The sequence below is a fragment of the Elephas maximus genome, chromosome 9 (assembly GCF_024166365.1).
Source record: "Elephas maximus indicus isolate mEleMax1 chromosome 9, mEleMax1 primary haplotype, whole genome shotgun sequence".
NCBI lineage: Eukaryota > Metazoa > Chordata > Mammalia > Proboscidea > Elephantidae > Elephas > Elephas maximus.
This window is the reverse complement of record NC_064827.1, coordinates 85,951,001-85,978,048: the sequence shown is the minus strand read 5'-3', so window position 1 is coordinate 85,978,048 and position 27,048 is coordinate 85,951,001. Positions and strand designations below refer to the sequence as shown.

At 40.8% G+C, this 27,048-nt stretch overlaps 1 protein-coding gene across 10 annotated transcripts in view; it reads left to right on the top strand.

Moving 5' to 3' along the window:
- The window catches only part of TRPM3 (transient receptor potential cation channel subfamily M member 3), a 625,242-nt gene that overhangs the window by 458,751 nt on the left and 139,443 nt on the right, over positions 1-27,048 (top strand). The window lies entirely within an intron of this gene.

Genomic DNA, 27,048 nt, shown 5'->3' with positions numbered 1-27,048 from the left:
TAACATTTATTGAGGACTTGCTATGTGTCAAATACTGTTAGGTGGATTCTGTGTATGTATTCATTTAATATTTACAACTTGGTAAGACCAGTTTGTTAAAAGCCCCATTTTATAGGTGAGAAAATTGAGGCACAGAGCATTTCAGTAACATACCTAAAATCAGCCAGCCAGTCAGTGGTAGAGACAGTCTGGCCCCATAGCACTTACTTACATATACTACCAAGACATCTTTATCTGATTTTTAAAAAGTAAAAATTACATTTATGTCCTTGAACCAAAACTCATAGTGAATGGGGAAAGTGTCCCAATTGTTGGTAAAGACATGTTGGTCTTCATAGTATCTTCTATTGAAAATATTTTCTTCTACTTTCACCAAACTGTGAGACTTAAAATTGTGCTTCACTTCTTGGTCAGTCTTAGAATTTGTTGTATTACAGGATAGTTGTTTTCCAATGTTTTTGAGCACGACCCACAGTAGGAAATATATTCTAACCAAGTACTTACACATATGTATAGAGAAAATTGAAATGAAGGCATTATAAAATATTTACATTGACTATGCGCAATGAAATTGGATATTTTCTATTTTAATCTACTCTATTTTTTTATTCTATCTTTAGTGCTGATTATATCCCACTAAATTGATTTCATAACCCACTAATGGATCATAACCTACAGTTTAAAAAACACTGCAATAGAAGATTAAAGGAAATTCTGATTGCTTGAAGAAATTAACATTTCTAATCACTGTAATGAACATTTTTTGTAGCAGTTGATGCTAATGGGAATTTATGCCATTAAAAGATTATGGTGTGTCAACTCTACTTTGCAAAGGCTTTTAAATCCTCTTTGATGCTGGCCCAGTTGATTCAAAAAGGGTATCAATCATAATACTTTTCTAACTTCTTTGGAGACTAAGAGATTACTTATTTCAGTTTCCAAGTCTTTATTTTTGTTAACTTATTCTTCTTGTGTAATTTTTTAAAAATCATGGATGGGGCCTTTAACATGGTTTAATACTTATTTTGTATAATTATGTTTAATTTTTGGTATCTAATACATAATACATGAGATGGAAACTCTGGTGGCATAGTGGTTAAGTGCTATGGCTGCTAACCAAAGGGTCGGCAGTTCGAATCTGCCAGGCGCTCCTTGGAAACTCTATGGGGCAGTTCAACTCTGTCCTATAGGGTCACTATTAGTCGGAATCGACTCGACGGCACTGGGTTTGGTTTGGGTTTTTAATACCTGAGATGTATTTGTTCAGTATACTTTTAATTCTTCTCATCACCTGAGAAAACTAGAAGATAAATAGGAATAAGAGAGACAGCTGTAATTACAGAGCCCCCACCCCCCCCAAAAAAAGACAGGACACCAGGTGTCTGTGGGGAAAATGTTACCTTTGTTGCTCCATGTTTCTGATCCCATTGGCTTTTATTTTCTTCAAGATCTGAATATATTAAACTGTTTACATGATACGGGCTTATTAGGTATCTGTTTCTCTGAAGAGAGAAAGCAGGAGAGAGAGAAGGCAATTTCAGTGATGTAATGTAGGGTAGTTTTGAGAATGGTCAATGTCACATTTGTCTGGCGTGTTAATGAAACAGCTCTCAGAGAGTGCTGGTCTGAAGTTAGAGAACTTAATCTTCACCTTTCTCTTCCTTTTAGTCTTCCCCTCTCACCACACATACACAGGGAAGCCCAAGGAAATCAGTCAGAGGTAGAGTTGCCAGACAAAATACAGAATGTCCAGTGAACATCTCATTTTCAGATAAACAACAATTTTTCAGCATAGGTATGTCCCAAATATTACATGGAACATACTTACACTAAAAAATTATTCATTGTTTACCTAAAATTCAGACATAAATGGTAGCCCTGTATTTTTATTTGCTAAATCTGTCTACCCTACTCAACGCAGATCTGATGTCATGAATAGTTCTGGACTGCAGACACCTTGGGAGGTTCTATAGGAAGAGTAACGCAAGAATTTAGGGAGGTCACCCAGTCCCTCTGTCCACCTCCTTCTCTCACCTAGGCCCTACCTAAATCAGACCAACCAGAGAAAACTGCCCCGGAGAGGACCCCAAACTGCCTTAACAAACTTCCGGTGCTGATCAACCTGCCCTCTTAGCCTTCCCATCCAATCTCCATCCCTCTTGCTCCAGGCAGAGTCAGATCAGAGAACGTCTGCTCACAGCCTTCCATAGGCTCAGAGTTGTTGACCCTTTCTGTGGAGTAAAATGACCCACAATTTTTTCATCTTTTCTTACAGACCTTGGATTAAATATAAAGTCAAATAATGTTTATGTATACTCTTCTAGTCATTTACATGCCCTAAAGTATAATATGTGATCATTGCTGTCTGCCATACATAAGGAATTATTTTTCTTTGGGTACAGTCTTCATTGGTAAAGAAGTTCACCTGATGCATGGGGTTAGCGTAATATTTATTGCTTACTTCTTTCCTGGAAAACATTTTAAAGGAGCTAAAATAGAGTACAAAAACAGGATATTCCTCCTCAAAACTGTCCAGGTCATAGAAAACAAGGGTAGTCTGAAAAATTATTACAATCTAGTGGAGCCTAAGGAGGCATGATGACTAAGTGTAATGTTGGTACTCTAGATGGATCCTGGAGCAGGAAAAAAAAAAAAAAGACACTAGGTTAAAAAAATAAGGAAATCCAAATTAAGTGTGGACTTTAGTTTTTTAAAGTGTTAAGGGATTAAAAAAAGGCATGCTAACATGCATTAGGGACCTGAGCAAGAGACCTTCCATACTCAAGAAAACTCCATGATTATTTTTTGTCAAATAACAAAAACGGAGATATTACCTTACGGAATTAATTGTAAAGTCCAGGTATATATGTAACCAAAGGACTATAAAGAGACACAGGAAGTATCTGTACAAAGACTCTGTATAAATCACATAGATATGGACAACAGCTGATCACCACTGATCTAAGAAATGGTTCAAATTGCCACTGGGAAGTCTAAGGAAGAGGTAACTGTATGCATAACTAAAGAACACGATTTGTAGGAAATACTTTCCTGTGGACATCTACAATCATTTCAGAGCTAATTGTCTGGTTTCAGTCATTTTATGTGTTTTTTTCCTCAAACATAATAATTAATGCTGTCAATACTAAATAAACTAATTTCTTAAAGATAACGTAGGTGGAGGAGGACACATTTTTAATAGACTAAGATGCGTATTCATAAATTTGTTCAAAATGTAAAGGAAAAATTTTAAAATAAAAATTAAAATATCCATATAATAGCCAATATGACCTGTCTGACTTCAGAAAAAAATAAGAATGTCAGATGTCTTCAAATAATACAAGGCAATGAATAAGAGGACTGTATTCTGATCCATCTTTCTTTAAAACTGTATCTTCAAAAGAAAAAAACTAAACTGGAAATAAAAGTGGATAAAATTTTTTTAATGTATTTTAAACTTTTGGAGCTACTTCTTAATGCATGCTTCTCCTACTCAACTAACTAGAAAATGAAGTTATTATCACAAACTAGTACTAATATCAATAAGCAATTCATCTTGCTACCCACCTTACTTATTTTTAAAAATACTGAACCAATCCCTAATTAAAAGAAAAAAAAAAAAAAGAAGGAGAAAATGCTGGTATATATTTTGTAGGCACTTATGTCCAGTAAAGGAGCCCTGGGGTGCAGTGGTTAAACACTCAGCTGCTAACCGAAAGGTTGCCCGTTTGAACCCACCAGCAGCTCCATGAGAGAAAGATGTGGCAGTTTGCTTCCATAAAGATGTACAGCCTAGGAAACCCTATGGGGCAGTTCTACTCTGTCCTATGGGGTCACTATGAGTTGGAATTGACTCCATGGTAGTGGGTTTGGTTTTTTTGGATTACGTTTAGTAACTCTACACACCAAGTAGATCTCATAAGCAACTAACTTCTCCGAAAGTGTTCACTGAGAAGCTACGTTACATAATTTCGGGTGTTTCATAAATGGGTTTTATGGGAATTTATTAAGGCCCTGCTTTGAAAATAAAAAATTGTCTCTAATATGTTCAATCCTTGCCCCTCCACCACCACTGTGTGTAGGCAGATTTATAAGCACATGCAGGCTTGCTGTCCTTTTGATGTTATTTTCTTAACCTGGTACTGTTTAGATATCCTTATTAAGATCAAAAAAGAGATATCAATATTCATATACTCCTTGTTTATTTCAGATGCAAAGTTGCCATTCTTATTAAGTATTATACAAATAGAAGCATAGGAAATTGTGTCCAAAAGAGACCTATGATGTTAAAATGTGTGGCATATCAGTTCGTTTCAGGCATAAAGGGACAGGGATAGCATTACTGTATAGGGTACACCACTGGAGAATAGTAAAGTCTTTCACTTAGGGACTAAACTCACCAGGTAAGTTTTACAATGTAGATTCTTTACAGAACAATTTATACCAAGCCTTTCTCTGCTTAAAACCACATTTAATCTTCCTCAAGTCTTTTGATTTGCAGAATTGGCTTCCCCAAATGCACTTGTATGGTGGTAGTCCCTTTAGCATTTCAGTCACACCTTTAGCTTAGATGTCACAGAACAAAGTGGTCATCAGCAGTTGGGGTCCAGGCACAAAAAAACAAGTTGCCATCAAGTCAACTCTGACTAATGGTAACCCCATGTGTGTCAGAGTAGACCTGTGCTCCATAGGGTTTTCAGTGGCTGATTTTTTGGAAGTAAATTGCCACAACTTTCCCCCAAGATGCCTCTGGGTGGACTTGAACCTCCAACTTTCAGTTAGTAGCCAAGTGTGTTAATCATTTGCACCATCCAGAGACTCCCATCCCAGGGTATACCACACCAGACCTGACCCATTGCTGTTGAGTCAATTCTGACTCATAGGGACCCTATAGGACAGAGTAGAACTGCCCCATAGAGTTTCCAAGGAGAGCCTAGTGGATTCCAACTGCCGACCTTTTGCTTAACAACCAAACACTTAACCACTGCGCCACGAGGGTTCCATTCCAGGTATAGCCCCCTCCAAAACCTATGTCTGCCACCCACCTTCTATTGCTATCTCATCTCAAAGCCACCCTGAAGCCACAATACCCACTTTACCTTGCTACTCCATACATTTTAAAGACTAGAAAACTGAGGTTAGAGAGTCTAAAAGATGTTTTCTAGATCACTCGGCAAGTCAATGGCAGAGCCAAGGCTTGAACTCTGGCCCCTTCACCTCTTTTTAATTTTCTTTATTACACTTACTGAAGCTTCGGGGTCCAGAATTCCCTGGCTCCTCATTGCTACTGTGATATCAGGCATTTCCCCGAAGGCTCCAGGAACTTCCGAGTGATTAACAACCCTTAAAACTCCTGGAGCACTTTCCAGGGTCCTCAGCTGCCAGAAAGCCTTAGTTACATATCCAGTATCTTATTGATAAAAGTAGGAACACCCACGATTCCACCCAATGTAGTGGCAGGAATAAGTCTGAGCTGACACTTGTTTTATTTCTAAAGATTAGATCATCAGGGGAATAGTGCTTCAATCAGGAATTTTTTTTAGTTACAAATGACGGAAGCACAGTTCAAACTACCTCCAGCAAATTTTTTTTTTTTTTTTGTGGATCTGTTGGTTCACATTACTGGGGAAGTTTATGGGTAAACCAGGTTCAGGCTAAGGGGGATCCAGGGCTCAAATGTCACTGGGGTCTGCACTCTGTCTCTCAGACATTTGTCCCTACCCATGTTGGGCCAAAGACTATGGACAGCACCGATCTCACACCCAGTCAGCTGAACAAATTCCAATAAAAAAAGACCCATCTTTCCTGGCAATTAGAACAGAAAAGCCCCAAGGAGGAGATGGATTCACTCACCTTGGACCATTGCCCATCCCTTATCCCATCACTGTGGAGCAGGATTTGGGAGAACCTCTGTAACCGGGAATGGGAGACTCAGCTCATCCAAGTCACACAGTTATGAGTTCCCAACAAAAACAGAGGTGTGGTCAGAAAAAGAGGCAGGAAAGGATGTTGGTCAGACCCAAAGCAATTAAATAAAAAAACACAGTAAGGGGCAGAGGGTGTCAGATTTGCCTCAAATGCCAGCACCTTAAAATCCATTTACTATAAAAACCAAAAACCCACTACCGTCGAGTAGATTCCAACTCATAGTGACCCCATAAGACAGAGTAGAACTGCCCCAGAGTTTCCAAGGAGTGCCTGATGGATTCGAACTGCCGACCTTTTGGTTGGCAGCCGTAGCACTCAACCACTACGCCACCAGGGTTTCCCCCTTGTACGATACCAGGAAAAAATTCTTCATTCAGTAGACAAAGACAGGAACTAGGTCAAATGCATGCTGATCAGGGTTCAGACACTCACCAAGGCATGCTTATAAAAAATCTACTTCAGATAGACCTAAATACATAATTTCTTAACATTATTTACCGTATGTTGATAATTGATTATTATACTCACTATTGCCTTTTTCAGCTTTAATGGTCTGTACTTGATGATTTTGGCCAAGAATTTTAAAGGAGATAACGTTCTTACTTGCTTTTTCCTTAGAACCAAAGTCTATTGCTTAGAAAAAATGATTCTGTAAAAGTGAAATCTCTTCAGGCTTTCTTTACTTGGTTCCTCCCACCCCATCCTTCACTATCACCCATAGCCCCTCAGTACAGTAATTGCCAGCAAAGGGCTTTAAAATAGGGAGAATGATGGCCACATTCAAAATACCACTACTCCCTGACTGCACAAATTGCTTAACTTCATTGAGTCTTGGTTTTCCAATCTGTAAAATTGAGATCATAATAATACCTCCTTCATAGTTATAACAATTTTAATCAATAATACAAATAAAGGACTTACCACAGTACCTGGAAATATCTATTTAGGAAATAGTGGCCTGACTGATGAGGTTGATGTCAAACTAGAAATGAGGGCAGGGACCACATCTGTTTTACTCATGGTGCTTGACACACACTCAGTATTCCGTGTATGTATTTGGTGAACTCATGAATGAATGATGAACAGGCATTGGGATACAATTAGTTATATACTTAAATCAATTCTTTACTAACTGTGGCATTAACCAAGCTGTTTAACCTCTGTATAGCTCAGTTTTTTTCCTTGGGAAGAGAGGAATTGCTATGTCTCTCATGAGGGTTGACATAAGGGACAGAAGATAATTATACTGGAAGCTCCCTGAGGGCAGGCACTCTGCTTTATGGTAAATATCTAACATATAGTAGTTCATACCCTTCTCCTTCTAAAACAGGCTTTAAAAAATCCTAGGCTGTCCCCCATGTCCAAAACCTACCAGAATTATAGAACACTAAATTTCAAAGGATGCAATGGCGATAATCTAACCCCTCTAACGTACAGGTAAGGGTACAGAACAAACCACACAAAGGAGTTTATTCTGGAAAATGAATGGGCACATGCCAAGGTGTCTTAAAATTAAATTAATTTTCTGGAAGGTTTATTTTCTTGCAAAACCACATAGATCTCATGGCAATAACAGGGACTAAGGTAGATGGTAATTTTAGACATTTCTGTTTGTGTCTAATAGAAGAGTGCAATAAAAGAAGTTAAGTCTCTTAATCCCTTTCATTTGTATAATGCTTTACAATTCATGTCTTAGTCATCTCGTGCTGCTGTAACAGAAATACCACAAGTGGATGACTTTAACAAAGAGAAATTTATTTTCTCATAGTCTAGTAAGTTACAAGTCCAAATATGGGGCATTGTCTCCAGGGGAAGGCTTTCTCTCTCTGTCAGCTCTGGAGGAAGGTCCTTGTCCTCAATCTTCCCCTGGTGGAGGAGCTTCTCAGGCACAGGGACCCCATGTCCAAAGGACACACTCTGCTCCTGGTCCTGCTTATTTGGTGGTATTCGGTCCCCAACTCTCTACTTGCTTCCCTATTTATCTCTTGAGAGAGAAAAGGTAGTGCAGGCCACACCCAGGGAAACTCCCTTTACATTGGATCAGGATGTGATCTGGGTAAGAGTGATGTTACAATCCCACCCTAATCCTTTTGACATAAAATTATAATCACAAAATGGAGGACAACCACACATAGCCTAACCAAGTCAATGCACACATTTTTGAGGGGACATAATCCAATCCATGACAATTCACAAAGCATTTTCATATAAATTTCATCATATAATTTTCATCAGAATTCTGTGGAATGGTTACCAGAAAATTTATCTCCTGACTGGAACTTTCTTGGGCATGAAAGTGGGCCATATAAATAATTATCCCAGAACAACTGGAACAAACCAAAAATGTCCCAGGCAAGTTGGGAAGTATGATCACCCTGGTTACAGACCCACCTTCCAATTACGAAGCTTTCTAAGGAAAAGGACTATGCCTTTGTCACCTCTGTATCCTAGTACCCAGCACAATGCCTGACACGTGGTAGGAATTCAATAACTAACCATTGATTGAAAGAAGTGAAATTGTGTCTCGAAGCAATCAACCACTAGCTTTACCACTACCAGTTGCCGTTTAATCAATTCTGACTCACGGCAACCCCGTGTGTGTCAGAGAACTGTGCTCCATAGTGTTGTCAATGGCTGATTTTTCAGAAGTAGGTCTCCAGGCCTTTCTTCTGAGATGCCACTTGGTGGACTTGAACTTCCAACCTTTCGGTTAGCAGTGGAGTGCCTTACCCATTTGCATCACCCAAAGACTTGACCACTAGCTGAAGCTACATGAATGACCCAGACATAGGCTGGGGCCTCTTTACCCCTTGAAATTCCATTAAAGTGAGCTCTCACCTCCCAAGTCACTTGCAGAAATGCAAATCTTACACCCTACCTAAGATTTCCCCAAATTACTGAAGGACTTAAATTCTCTGGATCACCTCTACCTTCAAGTTCCTGATTCCATGTGTATTGTTTCTATTCCTCACATAGTTATATTAGTCCAAATATAAAACTCAGCCCTCCTAAGGTTTCAAAACAAAAACAAAAAGCAAAACTCACTTATGAAAAGCATTCAATGGACATAGTAGACTTTTGTGAAAGGAGGGTTAGAAGAGAGGTTTATTTCTCAATAACACAAACAACATCAAATTGAACAGTAGGCAAGCCCAATGTGGACACCCTTTGGCTACCTCACACAAGGGAATTGTTCATGGATCCTTCACCCATGACTTCCTCAGTTTTACACGACCTCACAGTCCCCTTTGCATTCTTCTTCTCCCACTATTCTTTTTCCTCACCCTCTCTTTTAAAAGTAAAACAAGCTCCTCCTCTTAAACTGAGCAGTTAATTCCTGTTCACTAATTCTTTGGCACCTGCCCTCAAGTGCTCATATGTCTCAACAGCTTTTCAAGATATTTTTGCAAACAGTCTCCTTCTTAAGAGGAGTTCTGGTGCTAACCTTTGCCCACATACCCGTTGCCACTGAGTTGATTCCAACTCATAGCCACCCTATAGGACATAGTAGAACTGCCCCATAGGATTCCAAGGAGTGGTTGGTGGATTTGAACTGCCAACCTTTTGATTAGCAGCTGTAGCTCGCCATAGCTCTTAACCACTGTGCCATCAGAGCTCCTGCTAACCTTTAGTAATTTTTTCAGTTCCCTTCATATCGGTAGTAGGTGAGACAGTGGGGCCTGAACACAAGTCTCTCATCTTCTAGTATAGTATTCTTTGCTCCAGGGCCATAGCCACCAGCAGGAAAGGCTAGGCATGTAGATCCAAGTATTTGTAAGAACCATGAACACAGGGCCCCCAAGTCTGCAGGCTTGGGCAAACCATTTTTACCAGATTTTCAAGGTTATTATCATGTATGTAAGACTGTCACATTGTAGATTCTTAAAGCTGGACAAAGCCATAAATATCATAGTCCAACCTCCTTTTTTTTAATTCAAGACCCAATTATGTTTTGCTTTGAATTTTTTGTTGATACCATGTGTTTTCATTAATGGAAGCATGCTGAGTCACTGAGTGTATTTAAACTATTGTTTGGTAATATAGATTTTGAGAAAAATTATGTGGGAATACATGTTACCTCAAAAGCTGGGGGGTACACTGGTGCCATGATTAGTGGGTGCCTCTGGCCCAGCAGTCATGAGTGGCAGGACTAATTGCAGAGTGCCTTCCATTTGGTTCCATTGGTCACCTCTGGTTTTACAAATATGACACACACACACAAAAAGAACAAAACCACAAGGGCTCCCTAACTATCACATAAAAAAAAAATAGGAAACCATAAATATGTTTACAAGGCTTATGTAGCATAACAAAAGCCAAAATGAAGCAAAAGTTTTATCCAATCACCCTTCCTGGATGCACTAGCTTACATTTAAGCCCGATGTGCCATCTATTTTGCGCCAACTATTTTGCACCAAATAGTATTTCTTTCATTTTTCACCATTACACAAGTCCCCACTGGAGGGCAGCAAATACTTTAAGTAGGACAAGTAGAGACTCAAGAAACCTGAGAGGTGGAAAATGTGGGTGGGCAACTGTATATTCCATGGATCTTGAAATGGTTTTAACAAGGAAACTGAGAGGCCTCTACTGGTATTTGGAAGAAAGAGAACTGGAATCCAGGTCTTCAGACCCCAAGTCCCCTGTTCATTACCCCTTCCCTGCACCATGCTGCCAGTCCTTACAACAGATATGGTCATTCCTGGCATCTGTTACACAGAAGCTAAACATCCTTTCACTCTGTGACTTGCTCATTCCTGAGAATACAGGGCAGGAGCAGGAAATGTGCTCAATGATCTGCACATTAGACTAGCTGCAAATCAAAAGCTATGAGCTACTCTCAGCTTGTGAATAAGTCATTACTGCTGACTTCCCAGCAGGACTGGGGAATCATATGTTTTCCTCACAGTCTTGCTTTAGAGCAATGAATCAGCTTCATTCATTAAATCAATCATTTTATGTTCAAAATTACATAATCATGCAGATTGACAGCTGTTGTTGTTGTTAGGTGCCATCGAGCCAGTTCTAACTCATAGCAATCCTATGTACAGCAGAGTAAAATGCTGTCTGGTCCTGCACAATCCTCACAATCATTGCTATATTTGAGCCCATTGTTGCAGCCACTATGTCAATGCATCTCCTTAAGGCTCTTCCTCTTTTTCGCTGACCCTCTACTTTACCAAGCATGATGTCCTTCTCCAAGGACTGGTCCCTCCTGACAACATGTCCAAAGTAAACATGACTAAGTCTCACCATCCTCACTTCTAAGGAGCATTCTGGCTGTGCTTCTTCCAAAAAACATTTGTCCATTCTTCTGGCAGTCCATGGTATATCCAATATTCTTTGCCAACACAATTCAAAGGCATCAATTCTTCTTTAGTCTTCCATATTCATTATTTAGCTTTCACATGGATGTGAGGCAATTGAAAATACCATGGCTTAAGTCAGGCCCACTTTAATCCTCAAAGTGACATCTTTGCTTTTTAACACTTTAAAGTGGTTTTTTGCAGCAGATTTGCCCAATGCAATATTGACAGCAGCACAATTCAAAAATAGGTTGTTTCCATTAATAAAAATAACAGTAATAAAACTAATAATTAATATTAACACTATAAGTATTAACTAATTTAGCCCTCATACTATTGCAATGAGGCAGATGCTATCATTATCACCCATTTTACAGTTGAGGCACAGAGAGGCTAAGTATTGAGGAACAGAGAGGCTAAATATCTTGGCCAAGGACACACAGCTAGTAATTGTTGGAGCCTGGACATGAATCTTTATTGTCTAAAGTTCAGAATACTCACTCTGCATCCTGGGTATTTATGGCCAGGACCAGATATTAAGGACTGCCCCCACTTTTGACATGTTTTAGGTGATCAGTGATGACTAAACTTTCCCTGATACTTAAAAATGTGCATAAAGACTACCAGATAAATATGGTTATTGAATGCATGAATCTACTGTTATTCTCCTCCGAACCCCTCTAAAACAAGAGTAACCAAATAACCAAACTCATTGCCATTGAGTCAATTCTGACACATGATAACCCCAAGTGTGTCAGAGTATGACTGCACTCCATAGGGTACCAAACCAAAACCCACTGCCATTGAGTTGATTCCAACTCCTAGCAACCCTATAGGACGAAGTAGAATGGCCCCATAGGGTTTCCAAGCAGGAAAAGAGGCAGGTTGCCACACCTTTCTTCTGTGGAGCAGCTGGTGGGTCGAACCACCAACATTTGGTTAGCAACCAAGAGCTTAACCATTGCTCCACCAGGGCTCCTTTCCACAGGGTAAGGGACTCTTTATTAAAAGCATCATGGCAGAAACAATATCTTGTGTTCACCACACTGATTTCTCTTATGTACAAACTGGAAGACTAAATATCCCAGCCTCCCTTGCAGAGATGTTAAGACCATGTGACTGTGCTTTGACCAATGGGATTTGATCAGAAGGGATATATGCCATTTTTAAACCTGGAAGAAAACTTAGACCAATGCTAAGTGTTCATCAAGCTTATTTACACTGCAAAATGCCCAAAAGGCTCAGAAATTGGTGCATGCAGAACCGCATAAAGTGAGAATAAAGACATGGCAAATATACAAGAATTTGTTGAAAGTCTTTTTTAATAAGCAGCCAGAATGCCATCTCATCTCCCTTACACTCTAAAACCCGCTCCAAACACAAAGTAAAGATTTATTCTCTGAAGAGGGTAAAACATTCTCTGAAGTAGAGGACAACAGGCACAAGGAAAGGACTGGGCTACAGTATTGAAAATGGGGTTAAATAAATGACTGCATATTGAATGCTAAGATCCGGCCCTCTTAACCCACTTGGCTCCCAGAATACTGGCGACTAGGTCTTCATCCTTCAGGCAGGAGATTGAACGAAACTTTTCTGTACCATTTGAACCTCTGAGGGGAAAAGACCAAAAAATACTAGTGTCCAAGACCTCCCATCTAAGCCCAACCATGTATTTTACAGTGCAGTTCACAGTTGACAATCTCCACTCATAACCTCAGGGCTTCCAATCAGCTCTTTAGTGCCTGCCCCACTCTTAAATGTGAACAGATAACCAAGGATTACCAGACATACAGGAAAGACCTCTAACATAGAAGATAGAGAATGAAACAAACAAATGCAACTTGGAGTAAACAGAGCCTATTAATAAAAAAGGAAACTTCACAGAACTATCATTAATATCCTCTAAAAAACCAAGAAAATATTTTAACCATGGAAAACGAGTGTTCAGTAAATTACTTAATCTATTTAGAGAACTAAAAAGAGCTCTTTGAAATTAAAAAAATATAACATCAAATTAAAAAATAATGGAAGGTTTAAGAGATAAGCCTGAAGAATCCTTCCAGAAAGTAGAGGCAGAAATATTAAAAGAAAGAGAGAGAACAGAAGGTAGAAAATCAGCAACGCAATAAATCCAGATGTCCCAGGACCCCAGGACATGTCTCCAGATTGTAAGGGCTCAATGAGTACCCAGCACAATGGGCGAAAATAAAGCCATGCCAAGTCATATTATTAAGATATTGCAGAACACAGAAGACCAAAAAAAAAAAAAAAATTATATATATATACACATATACATACACACACACATATATATCCTAAAAGCTTCCAAAGAGGAAAAAAGACTTTAGACTTCCAAACAACCTGCAGAGAGCTATCATGCAATTGTGCAATGTCTCAAAAATTCTGGAGAACATCACTGTAATCTAGAATCTTGTATCTAACCTAAGAGGCACTTGGGAAGGTAGAAGACAGTGTCAGATATGAATTGTCAAAAAACTCACTTCCATGAACTCTTTCTTTGGAATTTATGGGGAGATGTGCTCCGCTAAAATGAAAGAGGAAACCAAGAAACAGAAAGCACAGAACACGGAAAACATGAGCTCCGGCACAGGGGAAAGGTGCTGGAAATCCCCTGGATGATGAGGCAGAAAGACCCAAATCGATCTACGAGACGAGTGAGGGAGGCAACCGCAGAGGCTGCCAGACTTTCTTAAGGCTTAAGCCTGGAACCAGCATGGCGTCACTTCTACTGCAACCTATTGGCTAAAGCAAGTCACAAGACCAGCCCAGATTCATTGTGGGAGGAGACAGCACAAGGGGCTGGATTCTGGGAGATGTAGTTCTTCAGAAACCATTTTCCAAGGCCAGCTACCACAACCAAAACTAAACCCATTGCCCTTCAGTCATTCCTACTCACAGCGACCCTATAGGGCTTCTGAGGCTGCAGATCTCTACTGAAGCAGACTGCCACGTCTTTCTCCCTCTGAGCCACTAATGATTTCAAACCACTGACCTTTGAGTTAGCCGTGGATTGCTGTAACCACTTCGCCACCAAGGCTCCTCAGAGAACCAAAATGGCTACGGGAAGTGAAAGTGGTTGCCTCTGAGGAAGGAGGAATGGGAAGGTGAGACTTCTGACTTTTCATAACGAATCTCGTAGGAATGTTATGGCTCTCTAAACACCATGCCTGCATAACTTTAATAAAAATGAGAACACATATGGTCGCTGGATTACCTAGTTCTCAAGCAAGGCTCACCACTGTTTTTATAGAATCCTGATAAAAAATGTCAATACGGAAGATGCAAATATTTTACTCACGTAGCTGTATAAGTGAATTGCTTTTTGTCATACCAAAAGCAACCATACAATTAAAAAGAATGTTGACACAATGTGAAAAATGTAACTTATACTGATCAATTGGTGAGGAAATCATCAAACAGGAGCCTAACTTGCTGTGTAAACTTTCACCAAAAAACACACAAAAATATCTTTTTAAAAATCAAGCAGAATAATAGAATTTTTTCCCACTCCCTCAGTTTTGCGTTCATCACATGTTTCTCAAGTTTCCGTATTGTACATAAAACAGCATCAATTTTATAAAGTCCCATGTTTGGTAGAGCACTGTCCTCTCTTATTGAAAAAAATGGCCCGATAAAGAGGCTACGTCCTTTTAAATAAGTCAGCAAAGAGAAGGAAATGGTATGGTGCTTTACGACGTTATGAAAGAAGACATAAAATTCCATTTGTTGTTTCTGCTTGCATTATGTTGTTAGGACATGAGGAAATAGTATAATGTAGCAGAAACTCCTGGCAAATATCACCATATAGACAGGGTATATGTTTAAATACCAACTTTGTGAAGGTTTTATATAGCTTTGGTCTGTAAAAGTCTAACATCCTAGCTCTGAAAATGAAACTAAGAACAGTTCTAAACTGAACGAGCCCTTATACAGAAGTCTCAGACCCAATAAATAAGAGAAAGACAAAACCAAGCTTTATTGGCACCTGCTGCTACCTGTAGACCCAGTGGTTACGAAGTGTAGAGGCCCAAGAGAAAGTAAGAGTCCAGCTTACTCTCAGGGTACAAATGCTGAGAGGAGAAGGAGAGCTTCCAGTCCCTGAGGAGCGCTGGATTAGCTCTGACCATTCAGGACAAGTGCAGACATGAGATTAGCAGGCTGAGCACGTACCACATAGCACTGGGCCTAAAAAAAAAAAAAAAAAAAAAAAGCCTAAGGGATGTCCTATTACACCAAGCAGCCTCAGGAGGGCGCCAGACACACTTCCTTTTATGACCCTAATTGGGTGTGGTGGTGGCTTTTGTGGACAACACCCAGTATCCATCCCTAGGCTGCCCAACCATAAACACACCACCCATCTTCTCAAATTACTTAGTCATACTCATACTTCACACATAACACATTTATCTAAATTCTGACTCTAGCATTATAACGAATTTACCTCACTTAAGGGAGTGTCCAAAGAGAAAACCTCAATATAAAGTAGCATTTGATTGGAGGCCCAAGCTCCAAAAAAGACCCATTCCCAACACCCATTGCAATTCTGCCATGTGTATAAACCAACTGCTATCTAGTTGACCCCGACTCATGGCAACCCCACGTATGTCAAGATAGACCTGTACTCCGTAGGGTTTTCAGTAGCTGATTTTTTGGAGGTAGATCACCAGGCCTTTCCTCCCAGGTACCTCTGGGTGAACTCAAACTTCCAACCTTTCGGTTAGCAGCTGAGCGTGTTAACAATTTGCACCACCCAGGGACTGCCATGTGTATAACCAAACCAAACCCGTTGCCATTGAGTCAATGCTGACTCATAGCAACCCTATAGGACAGAGTAGAACTGCCCCATAGGGTTTTCAAAGAGCGCCTGGTGGATTCAAACTGCCGACCTTTTGGTTAGCAGCCGAGTTCTTAACCAAAATGCCACCAGGGTTTCTGCCATGTGTATAATAAGCCCTGGGTAATTTAAGGACTGGCAGTAATTAACTCTTAGAATTTACGTTTCACTAAATAGTATGCACCCTTTTATGAAAATTCCATGACACCTAATCACTCGCATCGACCACAATAGAAACGGTAATAGTCTGACTGGTAACTGTTCCCCTCCCGGTGCGTGTGCGTGGGCAATAGCGTTGTTAGCCTGATTGATTGGAAAATCTATTGTCGGAAATATGTAAGAGTCTAACACTAATGTCGTATTTGCACAGTGCTTTAACCAAACAATTTTTCCATTTATTATCCTATTTAATCTTCAAAGTAATCCTGTGAGGGAGATAATACTGATCTCGTTTTACATAGGGAGAAACCGCAGCTTGGAGAGATTAAGGAACTTTTCCAAGACCCCGCAGTTAACAATAAGCTCAGTACTCTTTGTCTTCCACCTGAAGAAGTTGTTACTGCTTGTATTTGTACTTGCCACTCACCTGCTGTCCAGTAAATGGTAACCTGACATGGACCAAAATTGAGCCAGGCAGCTGCCATCTGCTGGTTTCTCACTTGGTTCTCCAAAAGGCTGTATCTATCAGTGCTAATGTTGTTGTTGCTAGCCGCACTGACCCCATGCACACTGGGATCAGACCTTTGTGATCCATAGGGTTTTAGTCTGGAAGCTTGCAAAACCTATTCAGCATCATAGCAACACAAGTGTCATCTGACAGACAGTGATGGCTGCACAGGAGGTCATCAGATCTAGAACTGCCCACATGAAAGGTGAGAATTCTACCACTGAACTACCATGGCCCATATCAGTCCTAATACTAGGGGTAAATGACCTAATGCTGGAGCACCCCCGTGTTACTCGTCACCACTGAGTCGATTCCAACTCACAACGACCCTATAGGACAGATTAGAACTGCACCATAGGGTTTCCAAGGAGCAGCTGGTGGATTCAAACTGCTGACCTTTTGGTTAGCAGCCATAGCTCTTAACCACTATACCACCAGGGTTTCCTTTCTACAATAAGTATCACCTAATTTACTGTTTTATAAATATTCATTTTTATAGCATAATCATTTAAAGTGGAGTCGCTTAAAGTGAACTCCTATGAAAACCCTATGGAATGCATTGTACTCAGAAACACAAGGTTGCCGTGAGTGAAAACCCACTGACAACAACTGTTTTGTTGTGTTGTGTTTTAACAGGACTAGCAGGGAGGGGTGACGATACTGATGGAATGATTAGAAAGAATGGGGCTAGGAAGGGTTGGGTGGAGTTCAATTTAGAACCAACCTGTGCTGTTCCAAAGGAAATTTAAGAAGATTGAATTCATTTTGAGTCACTTCAGAGTCTGGCATAGGCTCTTAGTTAGCCTTCAGGGGACTCTGTCTAAAACAGAGACTCATTAGTAGAACCCAAAGGAGAAGCCAGGAGAGAATAGAGACTTTGGCCCACCCTTGTTTCCTCACTGCCAGCAACAAAGCCTGGGAGAGAACGGGACCTCAATAAAATTTGCTGAGTAAATGAAACCAGCTGGGGACCCAGGTCTTTTCCCTAGAAGCCGTCCCTAACACCACTTTCTCAGTCTTAAAAAAAAAATTAGAGGTGGTAAAGTGAAGACATCAAGTATTTTGGCTCCGAAGCCAGGCTGCCTGGGTTTGAATGCCTAGCACTTCCTAGCTACTTAACCTTGGACAAGCTTTTGTGCCTTAGTTTCCTCATCTGTAAAAAGGGGGTAATGATACTTCATAGGTTGTTGTGAGAATTAAATAACACCTAGAAACAGTGCCTGGCATAAGCTAAGCATGAAAGAAATGTTAGTTATCATTATCTTTTTTATTTACTAAAGATAAACCATCTGAGTCCCTGGGTGGCACAAACGTTAAGCACTGGACTGCTAACTGAAAGGCTGGCAGTTCAAACCCACCCAGAGGTGCCTTGGAGGTAAGCCCTGGCGATCTGCTTCCGAAAGGTCACAGCCTTGAAAAGCTTATGAAACAGTACCATTCTGTCACAGAATCAACTCGAAGGCAACTAACAATAACAACAAAGATAAACCACTAAGGAAAATCCCGTCTTCCCACAAAGGGCTTCTTTCATTCAGCTTCCTGTTTTGTTTGTCCCATAAAAGCCAAATAAGAGTTTCTTCAGCTAAAGTTAATCCAATTTTCCTGATTCCTTTTAACTTTCTCCTGGGAGTTTATCTAAAGTTATTCTACCAAGAGGAAAAGATAGTTCTCTCTCAGGGTGAGAAAATAGAGCAAAGAATAAATTATGTACAGGCCTCATCTTTTTTATGTGTATGTTTCCGGCCTTTAATTTGGTTTTCCTCAGATGTGGCAGCCACGTTCCTAAAAGGCTCACAAGGGTAGGCAGCCTCTCCACTCTGGGAGAAGACTGAAGGCGTATCCTAGCAACCCAGGTCACGTGAAGGGGTCTCGCTCTAGTTTCTTTCCACCTTAGTGATTTTCAGATAGGCAGAGGATCTGATGTCTTTTAATGAATGGATGACAGGATTCTCATTGACAAGAGACACTATCCCATCTGGTTTCAACATTTACAAATATATCGATGGAAATGAACAAAATTACTAGGAAGGACATTTAATCCAGACAAGATTTTTTAGGTAAGACAAGAAAAGGTCCAAAAAACTCCAGTAAGAAGAAAAGCTCCTCAGCATTATTGTGGGAATGGGTGGTATTATCCTGTGTATCACAGAATCATGGCAGTCAGAATATTGCAAGGTCAACAAATCCTGCCCTGTCCCCCTCCCCCAGCCCATCAAGCAGGACCATGATGAGACCCTTGACCTGGTTTATTTAGGGACTATCCCAGAGAGGGCTCATACCCTCCACTGACAACTCAATGAATTGTTCAGCAACGCTCAGGGTGCAAAACAAATCATCACCCTACTGAACTTTCTCTGCAGCTTTCGACACTGTTGATTCTATCCACTCCTTGCTGCAATTTCTCCTATGGTGAGGGCAGACCACAGTTTAAAGCCTAGGTCTATGTTACTCCAGCTCTCTGAGCCTCTGTGTTCCAACCCACAGGATGAGAATAAAGACATTCGCTGTACAGAGCTTTTGTGAGCATCAAATGAGATAATACATGTAAAATGCCTAGCAGGTAGGTGGCTCTCAATGGATGGTGGTAATTATATTTATTTTTCCCTTTCTTTAGTGTCAGAGATACCCAGGTTTCTGCCTTTCCGATCACTCCTTTGTCTTCTTCATTGGGCCCTCTCTTTTCTTCAGCCTTTCCGCCAGACTCGAACCAGGGCTTCAGCTGTCACGTCCATATGAATAATTTGCAGATCTGCCTTTAATCCTAGCTTCTCTCTCCCTGGCCCCTCTTTTTCTAATTGTCTTGGATGTCAAGAGGCACCTCAAATTCTACCAAATTAATTTTCTTTCCCCCGAGAGCTGATTTCTATCTGATTGTCTGTTCACATAGCCACCATTCTTCCAGCTATCTAGGCTCAAAGCCTCCATCTACTTCTTTCTTCCTTAGTTCAAGCAAGCTCTTTCTAATTCTGGGTAATTTTGCCTCCACAATATCTGTCATGTCTGTTCCTTCCTTTACCTCCTCACTGGCCACCAACAGGCCTTCAGGACTGTTGACTTGATTTACTGCAATGGTCTCTTAAAGGATCTTTCTGACTCTTATTTTCCACATTCCGATCCATCCCGCATGTTGCAATTAGAGTACAGCTGTGGTTAAGACACCCTTCTACCTAAGAAACCCTTCAGGACTTCCAGTATGGACATGGCTACACAAACTCATCATGTCCCCCTTCTCCTAGAAAGCTTCAAAACTCAGTAAGGAGAAGGGGGAGGAGGGAACCACAAACTCCATTTTTGGTGAAACTAGAAAATATATTCAAAACATTTGTCTCTGCAGAACTATGTGGGAGGAAGGGGTGAAAGCTGGGAGAGAGACTAGCAGTGGTAGTCCTCAGGAAACGCCAACAAGTATGTAGTTCCTGGATGTGTGAGAAACACCCTAAGGTGTAAAGTTCTCTCATTTGTCAGAAACAGCCTGTCAAGAACGAGAGTTGGAGGTGGCAGGAGTCCCCCTGGCCCTGACATAGTTCATAAGGCATGCTTACAGGAAGGAGTTTGTCTTTATGGTAGCTGAAAAGAAAGCCTTCCAGTTGTGAAAAATAGCAAGCCAGGAATGCTACCCAGGGTCCATTATAACCCGACTCACTAAATGAGGAATAATAAAAAAGCAACTAGCCCGGAGTGCATACAGAGATATTCGAGGAATATAGAATTGAAGAACAAAGAGTATTAATGGAAGAATACTTTTTATAAGAATGTCGCTGAGAAGCAGCTAAACATTGTGATTCAATATTTCCCCGTAAAATTAAAAATGTTTCGAACAAAATGATTCGATACTTCAAAGTGAGAACACCAAAACTCTGGTAAAAGTAAGCTGAGGCAGCAAAGAGACAAAATCTGAGTGGCACTCAGAGGGAAAAACTATCCCAGAATCACAAGTGAGATGGAAAATGGTGCAAGAGCAAATATATGTTATGGAAGATACAGTGCAGGAAAAAGAGGACAGAAACAAGGAAAGTAAACAAAAACGAAAGGAAAATAAACAGTTAAGTAGAATTACAGAGAAATATTTCCATAAGACAGAAAATGGAAATTCAGCATAAACACAGTGTCTCCAAAGGAAAAAACCCAAAATAACGGATCAGAACAAATACTTTAAAATATACTTACATAAATGTAATTTGAAAAAATTTTTTGTATAAAAAAAAATTTTTTTTTTTTTTTGGATCTATATATTGAAAGCTCCACCTTATGCCAAGAAAAACTGGCCCAGAATGGTCAACACTCAGACATATTGTAGTAGCATTATTAGACTTCAAAGGAAAATAAGAATACTTTGGGTCACCCGGAAAAAATTATCAAATCTGCTATGGGGTAGACAAATCACGGGGGCCTCAGACCTTTCCAAAATGACATCCAATGGCAGGAGGTAATAGAGCAACAGATTTTGTATTGAGTCAGCATCATTCAAATATAAAGACTATTGAAAAACAGTTTTAAAAAATTTCTTAAAACCCCAGCAATCCTGTTTCCATAAACCCTCTTGAAAGAAAAAAAAAACACTACAGAACAAATTCAACCTACCAACCAAGAGACACATAGGGACACTCTGGCAAAAGAACTGACTATGAGCATTGATACAAGAATAATAGAACTAAGAATTTTTTTAAATGTAAATTTAAGTAACACAAAGGAATGTAAATGTTACTTACCATAACAGCGTAGAAATAACGCAACATGAAAAAATTTTGAGAGGAAAAGGAGGGAAAAAGAAAGGAGGTGGAGCAGGTAGGCTTTTTGGCTTGTAACACCTGTACCATTTACCTACTATAATAATGACTGTATTTTAAGACCGACGAATCACAAATTAGAAATATAAGTATATTTAACAGCACAGTTAAACACAAAATGTAATCTTATAAAAATATAGGCTTCTATTTAAAATTGAGAGGTGGAGGAAAAAGAGAAAGGGTACACATATTTATTTTATCATTGTTCACAGTAACAAAGCCAACATACAGTCAAAGTAATGGAGCTAGAAACCCCACTCCAGATGACCTGAATCAGAGCAACCATTTCAACAAGACCGCTGGGTGAAACAGATGTGCGCTCAAGTTTGAAAATACTGCTCTACACTTGGGCCAAATCCTTAAAGAGCCTTGTTTTCACATCTCTATTCTCCAGTTTTTGTTTTGTTTTTTTTTTCTCTCTCTCTCTTTATGGTCGGTCTGCCCACAATAGTATTTTTTAATAACTTTGTATTAGTTTCCTATTGCTGCTATAACAAAAAAACCCCACAAATTTAGTGACTTAAAACAACACGTATTTTCTTATGGTTCTGGAGGTCAAAAGTCCAAAATCAAGATGTTGACAGGGCCCCATTCCTTCTGGAGGCTTCAGGCTAGAATCTGTTTCCTGACCCTTTTCAGCTTCTGGTGCTGTGTTTCCTGGCTCATGACCCTTTCCTCGCACTACTCCAACCTCTTGCTTTTGACTTCACAGCTCGTACTACTGCTTTGAGCCACCAGCCTCTCCCTTATCAAGATACTGTGATTGCATTGGATCCACCTGGATAGTCCAGGATCCTCTCCCATCTCAAGATCCTTAACCTAATCACATCTGCAATCTCGTTTGCCATGTAAAGTGGCACATTCACAGGTTCCAGGAATTAGGACACGGACATCATTCAGCCTCCCACAGCTCCATCTATCCAAATCTCCACCGTCCTCCCCATCCTGGTCACATTCTCTTTCCTCCCTAAAATTGCCCTGATTCACCTGAGAGGAAGTGCTCTGGACTTCTCATTTGTACAGCTTTGGCGGCACTTACCATGTGTTCTTTGTGTTACAGGGATTCGTATGCACACCATATGTCTCCTTCCATCCCAGCCCCCCTCCACCCCTACTAGATTGCAATTTCCTTGAGGACAGAGGTAGCAGACATGCGTCTAATCCCCTCTTCTACTACAGGTACAAATGTATCATTGAATACCAAACCAACCTGTTGCCGTCAATTCCAGCTCATGGTGACCCCATAGGACAGAGTAGAAATGCCCCAGAGGGTTTCCAAGGAGAGGCTGGTAGATTCCAATTGCTGACTTAACTACTGTGCCACCAGGGCCCCGTCATTGAATACAGTGCTTCTCAATTGCCAAACCCAACGCACACTGTTCAATTCCTTCATTCATTCAACCAATATTTACTGAGTGCCTATTATGTGCCAAACACTGTTCGGAACTTCGAGAATACAACAGTGAGCAAAGTAGACTAAATCTCTGTTCTCGTGAGGCTTACATTCTGGCAAAGGAAGATAAAAATAAGTCAATAGATAAATAAGCTGCTGTCAGATAATGAGAAGAATGTAAAAAGTGAGGCCAGTTTTTGTTTGTTACCCTTGCTTGCCTTCTCTGCAGCCTTTGCCTCTTGATCACTCCCTCCTCTTTGAAAATCTCTCTTCCCATAGTTCAGAGCACCGTGCCCTCTGGGTTCTGTGCCTACCTGTCTGATGATACTTTGTGGCCTCTTTCTAAAGATTTGTTTCACTTGTCATACCTTCAAATATTGGTGACATCCAATTACCCATCCTCTGTCCTCTTCTTGTCTCATGAATTAGTGGTGATGCACCTTCATGGGTGTGTTTCCCGAATCTCTGCCATCAGGCCTGACTCCTCCCCTGCTCCAGACCTGAGTATCTAATACCAGAAAACCCAGCCAGTTGCTGCTGAGTCGATTCCAACTCATGGTTGCCCCATGTGTTTCAGAGTAGAACTGTGCTCCATAGGGTTTTCAATGGCTCAATTTTCAGAAGGAGATCACCAGGCATTTCTTCTGAGGCATCTCTGGGTGAATTCGAACTACCAATCTTTGACTTAGTAGCCGAGCGCTTAACCATTTTTACACCACCCAGGGACTCTGGAAATTGCTACCTGAATGTACCACAGGCATCTCAAGCTCAGTAGTTTAAAAAATGAAATTTTGCTGCCCCCAAAAGCTTGTTTTTATCTTGCATATCCAATATCAGTCGGCCATCATGTCCCTGCGCTCAGCCCAAGCTAAAGTCTAGGGGATCACTTTTGACTTCTCTTCTTCCTTTGCTCCCGATTTGGAATATGTCACTCAGAGCTTTCAGTTTTGCCCCCTGAGTATCAATCATTCTTAGCTCTCCTTCAGCTCATTTTCACTTTCCCAGAATATTGTGGAAGTTTTCTAATTGCTCCTTCTCCCTCCAGTCCAGTGCCCATCCGATCCATCCTCCACACTGCTGCCAACGTGATTTTTCTAAGATCCAAATCCAACAGCATTGTTTCTAGGACAGAATCCTCCAGCGGCTTCCCCATGACTTTAGTTTGTTTATTTTCTCTCCTCTGCCCCCACCCCACTCTCATAGACTGTAAGCTCTGTGTAAAGGGAGGCCTTAGCTATTTTGTTCGCTATGAATGCCCAGTGCATAAACAGTGCCTGGCACAGAAGTGTGCAATAAATATTTGCTGAACAAATAAATGAATTTTTTACAGGAAACAGTAGTTAGTCACAAGCTTCCCTTCTCTAGACTCTAAGCTTTCTAGACGAAGGAGTCTGCCTTATTCTTCTTGGTCCTCATACTGGCATTAAATAAACAAATAAAGTAGTTGCCGTCTTGATTCCAACTCATGTTGAGCCTACCCCACTGTGTTACAGAGTAGAACTGCATCATAGGGTTTTCTTGGCTGAGCTCTTTATGGAAGCAGGTCACCAGGCCTTTCTTCCATGGCACTGCTGGGTAGGTTCAAACTGCCAAGCTTTTAGTAATCGAGTGCAAGCCATTTACACCACCCACAGAGCTTCTTACTGACATAGCGCCTGGCATATGAGTAGGCATGAAGTCAATATCTTTGAATGCATAAAGGAATGGATGAATAGATGAATGAATGAATATACATATACTATCTAGACTAGTAGGAAACCCCGGTGGCATAGTAGTTAATTGCTACGGCTGCTAACCAAAAGGTCAGCAGTTCAAATCCACCAGGTGCTCCTCTATGGCACCAGTTCTGCTCCGTCCTATAGGGTTGCTATGAGTTGGAATCGACCTGACGGCAACGGGTCAACGGGTTATCTAGTCTAGAGGTTATTAACCTTGGCTTCATATTAGAATTACCTGGGGAGCTTTCAAAACTTCAGTGCCCAGGATCAGCTGAACTAGACTGTCTGTGGGTGGGCCCCAGGCATGAGTGAATTTAAAGTTCCCCAGGCAATTCCAATGTACAGCCATGGTTGAAATAAAGTGACCAACAATCCAGGTATGCTCAGGCCTGAGGGTTTTCTTGAGATGCAGGATGTTCAGTGCTAAAACCATGACTGTCCCAGGCAAACTGAGACGGTTGCTCACCCTAGTTGAGAACCACTAATCCAAACTGTCATCCTGACCATTCTCGTGTGATATATTTTCAATTTTTGAGAAGTCAAGGCTCATTGGCTTCTCACTTTCATCTGACACTTACCTAATTATATTCAGGCCAGTAGCTCCCATTGACCTCAGTGACTCTTTCCTGCTACAAGTTTTTGTTCAGATTTGTGCTGCTGTTATTGATTTGGGTGACATATAAATTGGTACCATATGAATGATAAAAAAGGAATGATTAAACCATTACAGCAGGTCAGCAATGACTGTCAGACAAGCTAAAGACGCAAATTGTAAGGTGTTACCTTCTCAAATGCCATCCCATGGGGCCTTCACTGTTTTTTCCCTTCAAGTTGATTCCATTTTGACACCATTCCTGTTTATTCCTCACTTAATGCCAGTTGCCCTGGTATGTCTGCCGTCCCTCTTGTTATCGGAGGGGATAAGAAATAATTTCCTTGATGGAAAGTTCCCTGCATAAATGGAATTAATATTCATCATTCCAAACACTAATCAATTTACTACAGGTATATGTTTTATACTAAACTCATCAATGTGTGGCCCGCAGAATCAGGATTGCTTTGAGCAACCTGTGAAAGGAGCACAGTATCACAGCTCTCCAGGGCCTGGCTACTCAAAGTGTGGTCCTCAGATCAGCATCTGGGAACTTGTTAGAAATGCAGTGACTCACATCCCACCCCAGACCTACTAAATCAGAATCTCTAGAGATGGGACCCAGGAATCTATATTTTTAAAGGATCTTCACAAATGCCCCATAGGGTTTCCAAGGAGCGGCTGTTGGATTTGAACTGCCAACCTTTTGGGTTAGCAGCCGAACTCTTAACCACTGCACCACCAGGGCTCCGCTCCGTAGGATAACTCGGTGAATTGCAAAAACTCTGTTCACGTATAAATGCCCTCATATGATTTCATTTCAGTCTTAAAACATCACAGCTGGGTAAGCAGGATAATAATTATTGTCCCATTTCACAGATGATAAAACGATGGCTTAGAGAAGTCCAGAGCCACACAGCCATGAAAGGGCAGATTCAAGTCCCCTGGTTGCAGCCCAGGGTTCTCTCCACCTACCATTCTGCTTTTGTTCTCGTCTCACGTCCAGTTGTTTGGCAGGTTGTATGTATGGACAGGAGGCATTGATTCAGGCCACCACTGCCCAGTGGAGCTTTCTATGATGACAGAAGTGTTCCATATGTGCACCACCCAATTCAGTAGCCACTAGGCACATGGGGCTGTTGAGGACTTGAAATGTGGCGAGCTCAACAAAGAAACCGAAGTTTCGATTTTACTTCATTTTAATTAATTGAAATCTACATAGCCACAAATGGCTGGTGGCTACCATATTGGACAGCACAGCGCAGATCTAGAGACTAAAGGGAAGCAGAAAAATGCTCTAGTGGTTTCTACCTACGAACCAAAGTAAAGCTAGGCTGCTCTTATGCCTTTCGCAAAAAAATCTTCTTAGCTTTTGTTCAACAGAGTAGCAAAGGCGGCCCACTGGTTGCTGAGGGCACCATCACCATGCAATTAAATTAGTGCTTGGCCAACAGAGGAAAAAAAATGTGTTGTAGACCAGGCAACATGTAGACGTAGACCATGACCCCCTGTGTGTCAGAGTAAACTGCTTTATAGTGTTTTCAATGGCCAATTTTTGAGACGTAGATTGCCAGGCCTTTCTTCTGAGGCACCTCTGGGCAGGCTGGAACCTCCAACCTTTCAGTTAGCAGTGGAGTGCATTAATCATTTGCATCACCCAGGAATGCCTGTCGGAGACCAGAACTTCTCAAACTTTAACATGCCCATGAATTGTCTGGGATCTTGTTCAAATACAAATTCTGATTCAGTAGCTCTGGGGTGGGGCCTGAGACTCTGCATTTCTAACGAGTGCCAGATGATGC